This window comes from Dendrobium catenatum, unplaced genomic scaffold (assembly GCF_001605985.2).
Source record: "Dendrobium catenatum unplaced genomic scaffold, ASM160598v2 fragScaff_scaffold_607, whole genome shotgun sequence".
Classification (NCBI taxonomy): domain Eukaryota; kingdom Viridiplantae; phylum Streptophyta; class Magnoliopsida; order Asparagales; family Orchidaceae; genus Dendrobium; species Dendrobium catenatum.
The window spans coordinates 54,750-60,749 of NW_021319069.1; positions in this window are offsets into that span (position 1 = coordinate 54,750).

Consider the following 6,000-nt stretch of genomic DNA (forward strand, 5'->3'; position numbering starts at 1 on the left):
AACTTAATACATATAGTCTTTCCAAAGTGCCAAAAAAAATCACCAAACAAGACAACTTCAACTCAAACATTTATTTTTTTACCAAGCAAATATGAGGAAAGAAGATTTGATGTCACTTTAATACCCCATAAAAGGCAAGCCCAAAATCACAAAGCCACTTCAAAACTTCTTTATCAAAACAAATACATTTTTTAATGAGAGAAACATGACAAATATATTCACATACTACACTTTTAGTTAAATCCAAACAACTCAACATAGTGATTTACCTAGAGGGTTTGGAAGCAACAAAAGGCTCTAGATTTATCGTCCCTATCTATGCTTCGAAAAGAAAGAGAACTGCAAATTAGCCCTTTCTAGATTTAAAATGGATTTACCCTTCTCCTTTGAATCTAGGAGCCATTGAGTATAGGAAGTGTGATCTAACCAAAAGACCATCTCACAAAACGATCAAATTTAGAGAGCATGAGAGAATCTACCAACCATCAAAAAAAAATCCATGGCAAAGGAAAATCATGATATTTGTATGCAACCTCACCGTGACTTGTTATGATGACCACAATACTTTATCTTCCTCAAGAAGACCATATCAATAAGGCCAAATCCTTTCTCCACAAGTAAACAAAATTTCATATGAACAGAATATATTATTTATGCCATGACTTGAAACATACCCAAAGCATAAATTTCTATGTACCTAAGGATCCATTTCCAACCAATTTGAATTCAAGCTTAATTTCACTAGTGTCCCACGAAATCATCTGCTCAAGCAAAGGCAATATTCACCAATGATATAAGAAAAACCTAGGAATCAACTAATGAGTATTTGATTAAGGAAAAGCAAATATTTGCTCCATCCCACTACCACTTATTCCTTACTGCCAAGTTTCGTTAAATAATAAAGCTAGATGGAAAGAGGTAAGAAGAAAGAAGAAGTTAAAGAAGAGAAGAAGAAGAAGAGAAAAGGGGAAGAAGAAGAAAAGGAAAGAGAGGAGAAAAGAAAGGAGAGAAATCACCTCACCTGGGGAGAAAATCTTACAAGCTTAGGCTTCGGCTCTTTGCTTGAGTCCGACCGAAGGGAAACACGGTGAGGGGCGTCGGCCTTGCAACCAAAAGGAGCCAAGGAGAGAGAGCTGTCGTTGCTGGCGAATCCACGAGAAAGGAGGATTGGGTCCTTCCGTCCGCCTGGTTTTGTGAATCGAGTGTGTCACGAACAAAGAAGAGGGCCGGGGAAAGGGAAACCCCCCCCCCCCCCCCCCCCCCCCCCCCGCCCCGCCGATCGGCTCTAGGCTTTCGAATGGAGGTGAAGGGGACCCAATGCCTCGTCTAGGCCGACCGAACCAAGGAAAAAAAGAGTGGAGTCCGAAGGGAGCGGTGCCTTTGGCCTCTCTGGATCTGCGAAACTAGAGGAGACGGCAATCAGGAGGGAGTTTCGCCTCCTTGCTTTTACAACCGAGAGAGAGGCTGAGAATGAAAGGGAGACTGAGAACTAGAGCGGGAATGAAGCAAAATTGAGTGGGGAACCTTCTCTCTGGGCAAATGATTGGGTCAGGTATCACATAGACATGTCCGAATATAATATAAATATTATTTTAAATTTAGCGCAAGGAAAGCGCAACTAAAGTGCAACCAAAGCGCAACTAAAGCGCAAGTCAAAAAGCGCAACTAAAGCGCAGCCAAAGCGCAACTAAAGCGCAAGCTGACGCGGTAAATTTTTATTGGATGTCCGAACTTATTTTTCGCCTCCGGTCACCTGACCCAATAATTTGCCCTTCGTGAGGCTCTCGAATCCGGGCCCAAGGGTCGGTCCTGCCGTAGTCGAGGACTTCTCTTGAGGCTTAAAGTATCGAAAATGGAATTGTGTTCCCTTGGGTCTCTGCGAAAGACACCGAGACATGCGCAAAAATGGGTTGTCACGCGACTGAACCCCGCAGCAACGACAGAGCTCCAATTTCGGGAAGATAGGAGCCGTTGATGACATTTCTGGATTCAGAAAGTAAATTCAAATCATTTAAAAAAAAAATGAGTCTTAATATAATTCAATCAGGCTAAATCAAGCTGGACCCGAGTACAGATTTGACTCAATCTGAGTTAGTTTGTGTTCGAGCAAATTCAATAGATTTAATCATACAAAGTCGGACCCAAAATCAGCATCAATCAAAATAAAATCAGGCTCGATGTGTCGACACGAATTGATCATACTTGATTGAGTGCAGTCGAGTCAGATTCGACTCGATTCGGGCCAATTTAAACTTAATATAATTTAACTAATGCAAATTTAATTTAATTAAATTCAGATTAGCACTTATTCGACTTGTATCTAACTCATTGTGACTCAATTGAGCTAATCAAACATGGTCGAGAGCAAAGCATACGAAAATTGAGGTCAACAGCAAACATTTGCGGAGGGTGGATGTATATTTGATGTAATATTTTATGATTTATTTAATTTTAAATATCTTTAATTTTGGTATTTTTTTAAATTTTGGATTTTATGGGCATTTGAAAATATATAATCACCTCTGGTTGAGATAAACATTCAACATGGCCATCATCAGAGTATTTATAAATATTTTGTTTTATTGATTGAACCTTGTCGACTCTGTCTACTCGCTGACAGAGGATCGGGTTCGAATCTAAATTTATATCTTAACTCGCGCTATACTCTCAGACGTCACATGTGTACTTACAATACGCTTACTAGTGCCTACACAGGTATATGCCATTAGATGTATTTCATACGATGCATTCATGTGTGTGAACAATAGTATTTTTGAAATGCAATTGTGATGTCAAATGGCACACTAGAGTGAAACATTATACTCATGCAGGAAGTTCTTTCAACATGCAACCATAATGTCAGATGACATGCATGTGTTTTGTAAGTTGCGCCATACGCATATTCAACATATAATTATATAAGTGCAATGTGTATATGAGGGGCATTTTTAGAACATTCATATGCAATGAAAAGGGGTATCTGACTGCATAGGTGATAATTATTGCGCGGGGTCTTAGCATGGGATTTATTGACACCTTCTGTCTGCTCATACGAACGTTGCAAATCCGGTGGTGGCATTGCACCTCATTAGCCTATGGCTTTGATTAATGATTCTATGTTTTTACTTATAGGTTAATTATAGCGTTGTCACCTGATTTCCACGAGATATCTCATTGTTCTAAAGTAGACTCTCTTTTCTCATTCGCCAGGAGATTGGATTTATAAATCAACTGACCTTTGTTCGGAATGGGTAAACACATCTAAACGACATGAGGTGGTTTGGTGATAAATGATGTATCACAAGCTAGTGGGAACAAAGGCTCAGTCAGTGCATTGTTATACTGCTTTGTCTCCAATTTGTCACGATCTTGCAACCCTTAGTTGGTCGCTTAGAAATTGATATCTCTACACTGCTAAGGGTGTGCTTCATGACATTCTTGGAGGAATCATCCTTTATGAATTTAGGTAGAACTAATTTGAGAATATTGAAGAATTCTTTTACATGATTTTGGAATAGTGTGCCTGAAAGTACTACTCTCGAGGTGTCTTAATTCTTGAAAGTGAATGCATAATAGCAGTGTTGTTATTTCTTAGGATATGAGATTCATCTCTTCTTTATTCCCGGTTCTTCAAAATATTTATCTATTGTGCTCTATGATCTGCCTTAGAGGAATAGAAATCAAATAAGGGTATGTATTCCAATTACCATTGCTGGAACTCTCTCTTCCACATGCTTAAGATCCTCCTTAGGGAGAATCACCAATGATTTTTTATCAAGTTTTTGAGTTATAAAGCTCTGCATAAAGCTTATAAGCATAAATGTTTTCTAGATCCTAAGCATGAGCAAGGATGTGTCCAGCTAGTTCTTCTGCCATAAGATTTTTGACAAGGAATTTGAAGCCCTCTATTTGACGTGGCTTCATCAGCTTCTTATGCCTAGATCAATACCAAGATCAATTGCAGCATCTCAATCATCACTACAGTAGGTGTTTGTAGGAGAGGAGTATTGTTGTGCATATTCATCACTGGTCGTTAGTCACTTGGGTATATTCATATACTCATCTATATACTGACACAGACTATTGCATGTTGTTGACTGTAGGCACATATCTCCAACAGTTGTTTGTATGTGTCGTATGTACTTTATATCCACAGAGGATTCATTTTACTCATGATATACCCACTGCCATTATCCATAAGTATCATATCAACTATCACTGCTTGCAGGGGATGCTCATGTTCAATATAATCTCTTGGACGTACTTGTAGGAGAGCCGTTGTACTTGCATACTATCCACCTTCACCATTCACATGTGGACGGGTATACTTATTTACAATGACAGATCACCCTTCATCAATTGCCAATGTCTCCATTTCAATCTACAGATGTTGTTGCTTGTTGTGGGAATTTCATTACTACATGTGGAAGACATCAATGAATTCTATCACTCATTATTATTGCTTGCAACTACTGTATATTTGACCTCGTAAGGGCTGCTGTAGTGGTTTGTTACATTCATTAGCATCAGCTGTTGTATACCATACATTATAGTATTGACGATTGACACTTGTTTGTGATTGTTTGGAAACTGTGAATTGACTATTGTTCATTATCTGTATGCACCGAGGTCCTATCCATCACAAGTCCTTAGCTTGTTGATTTATATTTATTTTAATAGTCAAATTTATCATTTGTCGTTTAAAATGTTATCTTGTATTTATATTTTAAGTTAATTGTGCATTTTAGCATTTTTGGGATCTGTTTCTTATTGCTCAGTTCAATTACCATATTTGTTCAGTTCATAATCAATTCCCAGCACTGTCGTTCAAGTTTTATGCATTTCTGTTCAAGTACAAGCCCTTTATATTGCTGCTCAAAGTCTTCTTGTTGTTCAAGTTCTATGTACTTCAGTCTGAATTTCGGCAACATCCCGACATATCCCCCATTTGAGGGAAATGTAGTTGGGCCTTCCCACCATGCTATAAGAGCGTGTATGGTAGGTATCCGTAGACACCGCGACCTTAGTCTTCAATCCCATCATGCTATAAGAGCGTGTATGGGTCTTCAAGGTATCACATGTCTACTCAGTTTGAGTCTGGTTTCCAGCTTTTCATTCAAGTTCCATGTGCATTTATTTAAGTTCTACATTTGTGTAAGTACAGGTTCTCTATTTTGCTGAAAGATTTGATAGCATCCCGACATATCCCCCATTTGGGGAAATGTGGGGAGCTGGGTCTTCCCACCAAGCTACAAAAACGTGTATGGTAGGTTGAATAAATACTCTCCTTGCAAAGATATGATCAGCATTTATTACTTAGTAACACTTTTAATTAAAATAATGATTTATTATTTCAACAAAACATTAGCAAACATCAAATTTTAAAGGATTTGATTCTTAAAAATCTTTATCAAAGAGTTGGTCCTTGAGGAATTTAAAAAAGGGATAAGATCAACTTAAAATCAAATTTTGGAATGAAAATCAAAGGAGAAAAAGGTAGAAACACTTAATTCTGAGAAACCCAAACATGCACAAACTATTATGTATTGAGCTTTACATTTTTTAAATTAGAATTATAGTTAATATTGATTAATTTGATTTAGAGAGTTCGGGCTTATTTTTCAACAACAATGGTTAAAGAAAATACCCAGAAGGTGAGGGATTATGTAGCTAAAAAGAATATTAGCCTCGGACCCTAAAACTAAGATGAGAACTATCAATAGGTATTAACTTTGACATATATCTAGCAAAGTACAAGGACTTAGAAACTTAAAACTCCACCTAGAGATAAGTCAGCCCGACTTTGAGCTTATAATCCTACTTGGAAACTACTACCAACTAACACACATGAGCGCTTTGAAAATCATGAAGTCTAATCTCATTGCATATGTAAGCTAGGTAAGGTTATTTTGATTTAAGAAAATGACTTATAGCTTGACCATTTGGAACCTAGATGTCTGACTAGGTGGATATGCAAATGCTGACTCATAATGCAATTTT